The sequence below is a fragment of the Chiloscyllium punctatum genome, chromosome 20 (genome assembly GCF_047496795.1).
Source record: "Chiloscyllium punctatum isolate Juve2018m chromosome 20, sChiPun1.3, whole genome shotgun sequence".
NCBI classification, from domain to species: Eukaryota; Metazoa; Chordata; class Chondrichthyes; order Orectolobiformes; family Hemiscylliidae; genus Chiloscyllium; species Chiloscyllium punctatum.
In genome coordinates, this window is record NC_092758.1 from 9,604,264 (window position 1) to 9,613,662 (window position 9,399).

Here is a 9,399-nt window from a genome sequence, read left to right on the forward strand (position 1 = left end):
TATAACCTGTTGTGTGATTTTTAACAAAATAAAACGCCGGACAGCGCCCGTAGTAAACTGGACGCGAACACGCGACCAGAGAGATTTGAGCGAAATCGAAGTAACTACTGAGCTAAAGCCGACGCCAGGTTTTGCTACTCGGGAAAAGCTATTTCACTGCTGATGTCAGAAGTGATGCACTTCCTGTATTGGGATTATACTGTTGTTCAAACCTCAAGGTGTTTCAAATGCAAACTCATTTTCTCCTGCCTAACCCCTTACCTCTAACCACTGCTTCTTATTTAATGCTTTCTTCTCCCTCTCTCTCTCTCTGCTTACACATTCAGCTCTGATTTGGAGGTGCCGGTGTTGGACTGGGGTGTACAAAGTCCAAAATCACACAACACCGGGTTATAGTCCAATAGGTTTAATTGGAAGCACTAGCTTTCGAAACGCCGCTCCTTCATCAGGTGATTGTGAAGGATACAATTGTAAGGCACAGAATTTATAGCAAAAGGTTACAGTGCGATGTAACTGAAATTATACATTGAAAAATACCTTGATTGTTCGTTGAGTCTTTCATCTAAGCGAATACCATGACAGTTTCACTTCTTTCATATGTAAATCACAAAACTTTTTTAAAAAAGTTAGATTCTCAAGTGAACTGTAACAATTGGTGTTAGCCAGATAATATGTTGAAGGTGTTAGCCCCCTGTGTTTCCTGTCTGTGTCATAATGTTTAGACTGATTCTAATCTAAAAAGTGAATTAATAGAGTCAGCTCTCAACCTCTTGGTCACTTTGTTCTACAACACTATCGGGAAGACGCTACTTTTAATTGTATCAGCCTTTCTTTGATCGTTTTACCGAAGTGCAACGCATTTATCCAAATTTTCAGCGTGTTTTTGAGCTGCCGATAATCAGATCATTACTGTGTCTCTGAAATGTAAAGATGAGTGACCCCAGTGAGACAGAGTGACAGCTTTGAGACGGGAGAGAGGGGGCAGCGCCTCCTCCTGGCAACGCTCGTGTGACCTGTAACAAGGTGATTTCAAGTTTAATAACATTAAAATTTGGAGCGTATTTTTTGCCTTACTCAAACCAAAAAGCCCCATCCAAATTATCAACAGTCTTTCCTTGCCGTTGTTGGGCTGTTCAACGCTAAAAAGCAACACCTTTTGTGCGTAATTATTGCTTGGAATAAAAGGATAAACGTTGTTTGGAAAGTATGTACATTTCCCGGTGGGCTACTGAAGGAATAAAATGCCTGTAGTTAGCTGGACGGGAACACGCGGGTTGGGAATAGTGTCCTGAGAAAAAAATTCTTTTAGTGGTGACATCAGGAGCATTATACATCATTATACCCCAAACACATAAATAGAAAGCGGGATACACCACCAGTGCCTCATCCGGAGGCTAACTAGAAGTTACCTAGTATGGTGACGAAATGTCTGAAAACGAACCTTCCAGCTCAGTGAGCAAACCAACATCCATTATACAGTATTTCTTGGATATGGATTATTGTGTTCATAGTTCAAGGTGTTTCAAATGGAAACTGACATTCTTTTCTGCCTTCCTATCTAACCCCTAATTTTTAGAGTCAAAGAGATGTACAGCACGGAAACAGACCTTTCGGTCCAACCCACCCATACCTACCAGATATCCCAACCCAATCTAGTATCACCTGCCAGCACCCGGCCCATATCCCTTCAAATCTTTCCTATTCATAACTCCATCCAAATGCCTTTTAAATGTTGCAATTGTACCAGCCTCCACCACTTCCTCTAGCAGCTCATTCCATACATGTACCACCCTCTGAGTAAAACAGTTGCCCCTGAAGTATCTTTTATATCTTTCCTCTCTCACCTGAAACCTATGCCCTCTAGTTCTGGGCTCCCTGGCCCGAGGGAAAAGACTGTGTCTATTTATCCTATCCATGCCCCTCATAATTTTATAAACCTCTATAAGGTCACCCCTCAACCTCCGACGCTCCAGGGAAAACAGCCCCAGCCTGTTCAGCCTCTCCCGATAGCTCAAATCCTCCAACACTGCAACATCCTTGTAAATCTTTTCTGAACCTTTTCAAGTTTTACAATATCTTTCCAATAGGAAGGAGACCAGAATTGCACGCAATATTCCAGTGGCCTAACCAATGTCCTGTACAGCCGCAACATGTCCTCCCAACTCCTGTACTCAATACTTTGATCAATAAACGAAAGCATACTAAACGCCTTCACTATCCTATCTACCTGCGACTCCACTTTCAAGGAGCTATGAATCTGCACTCCAAGGTCTCTTTGTTCAGCAACATTCCCTAGGAGCTGACAATTAAGAGTATAAGTCCTGCTATGATTTGCTTTCCCAAAATGCAGCACCTCGCATTTTTCTGAATTAAACTCTATCTGCCACTTCTCAGCCCATTGGCCCATCTGGTCAAGATCCTGTTGTAATCCGAAATAACCTTCTTTGCTTCCACCACACCTCCAATTTTGGTGTCATCTGCAAACTTACAATCTGTACCTCTTATGCTTGCACCCATATCATTTATGTAAATGACAAAAAGTAGAGGGCCCAGCACTGATCCTTGTGGCACTCCACTGGTCACAGGCCTCCAGTCTGAAAAACAACCCTCCACCACCACCCTCTATCTTCTACCTTTAAGACAGTTCTGTATCCAAATAGCTAGTTCTCTCTATTCCGTGAGATCTAACCTTGCTAACCAGTCTTCCATGGGAAACCTTGTCGAATCCATATAGATTACAATCTACCACTCTGCCCTCAACAATCCCCTTTGTTACTTCTTCAAAAAACTCAATCAAGTTTGTAAGATATGATTTCCCTCACACAAAGCCTTGTGACTATCCCAATCAGTCCTTGCCTTTCCAAATACATGTACATCCTGTCCATCAGGATTACCTCCAACAGCTTGCCCACCACCAATGTCAAACTCACTAATCTATAGTTCCCTGGCTTGTTCTTACCACCTTTCTCAAACAGTGGCACTTGTGACGATCGATGGAACAAATATCTCAGCAAGAGGCCCAGCAATCACTTCTCTAGCTTCCCACAGAGTTCTCGGGTATGCCTGATCAGGTCCTGGGGATTTATCCACCTTTATGTGTTTAGATTAGATTAGATTAGATTACTTACAGTGTGGAAACAGGCCCTTCGGCCCAACAAGTCCACACCGCCCCGCCGAAGCGCAACCCACCCATACCCCGACATTTACCCCTCACCTAACACTACGGGCAATTTAGCATGGCCAATTTACCTGACCTGCACATTTTTGGACTGTGGGAGGAAACCGGAGCACCCGGAGGAAACCCACGCAGACACGGGGAGAACGTGCAAACTCCACACAGTTAGTCGCCTGAGGCGGGAATTGAACCCGGATCTCTGGCGCTGTGAGGCAGCAGTGCTAACCACTGCTTCTTCCAATCAACACTTCTTCCTTTGTTATATGGGCATTTTGCAAGGTGTTACCATCTATTTCCCTACATTCTATATCTTCCATATCCTTTACCACAGTAAATACTAACGCAAAATACTCATTTAGTATCTCCCCCATTTTCTGCGGCTCCATACAAAGGGGCCCTATTCTCTCCCTAGTTATCCTTTTGTCCTTAATGTACTTGTAAAAACCCTTTGGATTTTCCTTAATTCTATTTGCCAAAGCTATCTCATGTCCCCTTTTCACCTTCCTGATTTCCCTCTTAAGTATACTCCTCCTGCTTGTATACCCTTCTAAGGATTCACTCGATCTATCCTGTCTATACCTTACATATGCTTCCTTCTTTTTCTTAACCAAACCCTCAATTTCTTTAGTCATCCAGCATTCCCTATACCTACCAGTCTATCCTTTCACCCTAACAGGAATATACTGGATTCTCGTTATCTCATTTCTGAAGGTTTCCCATTTTCCAGCCATCCCTTTACCTGCGAACATCTGCTCCCAATCAGATTTTGAAAAATCTTGCCTAATACTATCAAAACTGGCCTTTCGCCAATTTAGAACTTCAACTTTTAGATCTGGTCTATCCTTTTCCAACACTATTTCAAATCTAATAGAATTATGATCGCTGGTCCCAAAGTGCTCCCCCACTGACACCTCAGTCACCTGCCCTGCCTTATTTCCCAAGAGTAGGTCAAGTTTTGCACCTTCTCTAGTAGGTACATCCACATACTGAATCAGAAACGTTTCTTATACACACTTAACAAATTCCTCTCCATCTAAACCCTTAACACTATGGCTTTAACCACCACTTTTTATTTCTCTGCCTGCACATTCAGCTCTTTGCACATTTTTCACCATCTCATCCAGACACAACCACCCATTTTCACTGGGGTCCCCATCTTCCAGCAGGCACAGTGAACAGCCGTAGAATCATAGAGATGTACAGCACAGAAACAGACCATACCAGATATCCTAAATTAATCTAGTCCCATTAACCAGCACTTGGCCCATATATTTCCTGAAGAAGGGCTTTTGCCTAAAACGTTGATTCCCCTACTCCTCGGATGCTACCTGACCTGCTGTGCTTTTTCAGCACCACACTCTTGACTCCAGTCTCCAGCATCTGCAGTCCTCACTTTTGCCAGGTCCCTCAAAACCCTTCCTATTTGGTATTCCAATCCAGATGCTTTTAAAATGTCATAATTGTACCAGCTCCTCCACTTCCTCTGGCAGCTCATCCATACATGCACCACCCTCTGCATGAATAGGTTGTGCCTTCGAACCTTCTTAAATCTTTTCAATCTCAGCTTAAATCCAAGCCTTCTAGTTTTGGTCTCCCCTACCCTGGGGAAAAGGCATTGACTATTAACCCTATCCATGCCCCTCATGATTTTATAAACCTCTATAAGGTCATCCCTCAGCTTCCAATGCTCCAGGGAAAATAGCCTCAGTCTATATATCCTCTCCCGACAGCTCAAACCTTCCAACCCTGGTAACATCTTTGTCAATCTTTTCTGAACCCTTCCAAGTTTCTCAACACCCTTCCTGTAGCAGGGAAACCAGAATTACATGCAGGGTTCCAAAAGTAGCTTTACCAATGTCCTTTACAGCCGCAACATGACATCCCAACTCCTGTACTCAATGTATTAATCAACAAAGGCAAGCATTCAGTCTACTTCATCTGTCCTGTTCATGAAACCCTCTCTCCAAAGCACCCTGGACCAGGAGGACCACCCCACTCACTCACTGATTTCTCTTTTTCATAAAATCTACAAAAGGAGGCCATTCAGCCTTTAGTCTTCCTGCTGGCTTATTTCAAACACTTGCTTTTTCCTTAGTCTCGATTTCTTTTACATTCCTAATTGTAAACGTCCAGCTCCTTGACAATACTCAAGGATTCAGCATCTCCCACCTTTTTCACCTAAAGCCCCTCCAACAACTTGAGTGAAAGAAAGTCTTTGCTTTTCTTTTGACAATTAACTTTATAAGGATATAAGACTAAAAGTAAAATACTGCGGATGCTTAAGATCTGCAACAAAGAATGGTGAAGAAACTCAGCAGGTCTGGCAGCCTCTGTGGAGAGAGGAACAGAGTTCTGTGGTGAAGAACCAAAGTGATCTTCTCAGTGCCCTGGACAATAGCTAACCCCCAGCTATCTCAAAACAGATGGAATGTTGTTTGTGGATCTTGTTCTTTAGGCTGCTGGTTTTCCTGAATTACAGCTCTTGTTGCTAAAATATTATCCTTGTTTTGAAATAGATTTGATCTGATAATCCTCAACTCCACTTTCCTGCCTTATCCCCATAACCCCGACCCCCCGAGTGATTAAAAATCTCAGCCCGAATGGATCGGTTGGAGCGACATTTAAAGGCAATGAGGAATTTACAAGAGCCAGGGCGTATGATGGATGGCAGTTATGGGAAGGGAGAAAAGCCACAGATAGAGTCAGGTAGATGGATTAACTCCACAAAAGGTAGGAGAGTCTTCTGTCTTCCATCCCCATTTCAAACAAGTCTGCTGTTTTGGAAAGTGTAGGGGTGATGGACTTGCTGGGGAATGTAGCATGAACAGTCAAGTTTCTGGCATCAAGACTGGCTCTAATGTAATGAAGGATACATTGGGTTCCAAGCAATCAATTCTGTTAGGGGATTCTTTAGTCAGGGGTACAAACAGACGTTTCTGTGGCCAGCAGCGAAAAATCAGAATGGTGTGTTGCCCCCCTGGTGTCAGGATCAAGGATGTTTCAGAGAGGGTGCAGAATGTTCACAAAGGGGAGAGGGATCAGCAGGAGGTCATTGTACACATTGGTACTAATGACATTCAAAGGAAAAAGAATGAGATTCTGAAGGGAGAATATAGAAAGTTACGCAGGAATTTAAAAAGGAGGTCCTCAAGGGTGGTAATATCTGGATTACAAGTTTGTGGGGGTAGGAATGGGAGGATAGAGCAGATGAATGTGTGGCTGAAGAGCTGGTGTATGGGAGAAGGATTCACATTTTGGATCATTGGAATCTCTTTTGTGGTAGAAGTGATCTGTGTAAAAAGGAAGGATTACACCTGAATTGGATGGGGACTAATATATTGGCAGGGAGACTTGCTAGAGCTGCTCAGGAGGATTTGAACTATTAAAGGGTGTGTTGGGGTGGGGGGGCATACCCAGGGAGATAGTGAGGAAGGAGATCAAAGCAGAGAACAAGGTAGGACTGATAAACTGCATTTATTTCAATGTAAAAGGCCTAATAGGGAAGGCAAATGAACTCTCCCATAAGGAAAAACAACCTCTCGACATCTATCTTGTTAAGTTACCCAAGAATTACTCCATTTTCAATAGTTAGACCCACTAAGCCATTAGGGTGAGAGTTGCTGAATTTTGACCCAATAACAGTGAATGAGTGGACATAGATTTCCAAGGTAAACACAAGGACTGCAGATGCTGGAAACCAGAGTCCAGATTAGAGTGGTGCTGGAAAAGCACAGCAGGTCAGGCAGCATCTGAGGAGCAGGATAATCGATGTTTTGGGCAAAAGCCCTTCATCAGGAATAGCTCTATTCAAACGTCGATTATCCTGCTCCTCGGATGCTGCCTGATCTGCTGTGCTTTGCCAGCACCATTTTAATCTAGACATAGATTTCCAGGTCAGGACAGTGAGTGGCTTAGAGAGGAACTTACAGGAGCTTCCATGTACCTGCTGCACTTATCCTTTACCAAGTGAAGCTGTTTCATCTTATTTGCATTGTATGCCTTTGAAAATGCCTCGATTATATCTCTCATCTATGTATTCTCTACTAGAGAATACTATAATCCTGCTTTCTTGTCTCCGCTCATAACGTTGGTTTCTCAATCCATCACTATAGCAGATTATTTGACCCATTTACTTCTTTACCATTTTTGGAGCTTATTTAACAGCATCATTATAGGCAGCACGGTGGCACGGTGGTTAGCACTGCTGCCTCACAGTGCCAGAGACCTGGGTTCAATTCCCGCCTTAAGTGACTGACTGTGTGGAGTTTGCACATTCTCCGTTTGTGTGGGTTTCCTCCGGGTGCTCCAGTTTCCTCCCACAGTCCAAAGATGTGCAGGCCAGATGAATTGGCCATGCTAAATTGCCCCTAGTGTTAGGTAAGGGGTATGGGTGGGTTGCGCTTTGACGGGGCGGTGTGGACTTGTTGGGCCGAAGGGCCTGTTTCCACACTGTAAGTAATCTAAAATGTCTGCAAATCAATTTCCCTGCTCCCATAATTACGGCAACCGGCACCCAAGCTACAAATCTTTACACAAACTTAGAATTGGAGGGTATTTAATTTAGGGTGCATAGAATACTAGATTAATGGCAAGAATATTGGGATGAAGGCAGTGGCAAGTGGAGAGGTTCATCTGAATAATTAAGGAGGAGTCAGAGTAGGCTTTTAATCCTCTAAGATTTCCAGGGTGACTGTTAGGCTTAAGTGAAACAGATGCTTCAAAATATCAAACTCTAACTCAGAGTTGATGACGTTTTCAGTGGATTCCAGAAGTTGAGTAATTATCCCACGGAAACTTCAATTTCTTGGGCAAATCCTGTGCAGTCAGCTGTATCTGGATTCCTGCATGATCCCTACCTGCAACTCTAGTCAATCGTGCAGAAACAATCAACAGGCAATCAGAATTCCTAGGCCTTGGGTTTCTGAAACTGATTGGAAAACTTGGGCCAAGAAGGGAGTCAGATGTGATGTAAAGTCAATCTGCTGTTGCCTGTTTTGTTTGAAATTGATTTTCATCTTGAGGGGATGAAGGAAGAGAAACCTGGTCTCTTTGTCAGTGTTTGACTTTCTTTGGCTTAGTTGTAAGAAGCAGATCATCACAATTGATAATTTAGTTTTCTGAATTCTAGTCACACTATAATAATTTACACTGTAATCAATCACCATCCTGCTTCAATAATAAGGAGGTCACATCTCAGGCTCAGTAACTGCCAAATTTTAATCAGTATTTGCTCCAATTAAATATCAAAATCAGTTATTGTTTAGAATAGGGGATCATAGTTTAAAAATAAGGAGCCACACATTTAAAATAGAGATCGGAAACATTTTTTTTCTCTCATAGAGTTGTGAGTTTTTGGTAATCACTTCCTTAAAAGGCAGAATCTATAAAAGTTTTTTAGGTGGAAGTAGATGGTATGAACAAGAGGGATGGAAGTTTAACTGGGACATGCAGCAATGTAGAGTTGTGGTTAAAATTAGATCAGCTCTGATCTTATAGAAAGGTCGAGCAGACTCAAAGGGCCAAGTGCACTTGTTCTTATGTTCCTGTATTGTCCTCAGTCCCTACCACCAGCTCTGTTCCCCAATTGACAAATCTAACCCTCCTTTTTCTCACCGATGCTGAACCAGACAGGTTACAAGCTTGATGTTCTGTTTGACCCCGCAGTGAACTTCCGACCATATGTAAGTTCCATGAACCAGGTTTTGCAGCCCATTCCCATCATTGCCTCAGTTCTTCTGTTGATGAAATCCTGTTCCAGTTGTTGTTTCCTCGAATCTTGTATATCCTGACACATTCCTGGCCAACCATCCATTTTCAACCCTGGATTAACTTTATGCAATCCAGAACTCTGATGTCTGTATAGTATCTCACACTGGATCCCATTCATGCGATGCTCATTGACCAACATTGTCTCCAGTTCTGGAATACTTCCCTGGTCTCACTTTCAATCTTCAGCTGCATGGGCCCTGGGCTTCTCAATAGTGTTAACTGTAGCTGTCTTCCACCGAGAATGGGTGATTTCAAGACTGGAGGCATATTTTTAAGGTGAGAGAGATTTTAAAAAGACTTGAGGAGCAATTTTTTACGCAAGGGTGGTTCACGTGTGGAACGAACTTCGCTGAAGTGGTGAATGTGGGCACAGTTACGATGTTTAAAAGACATTTAGATAAGTACATGATAGGAAGAGTTGGGAGGGATACATGCCAATATGAGGCAGGTAGGAC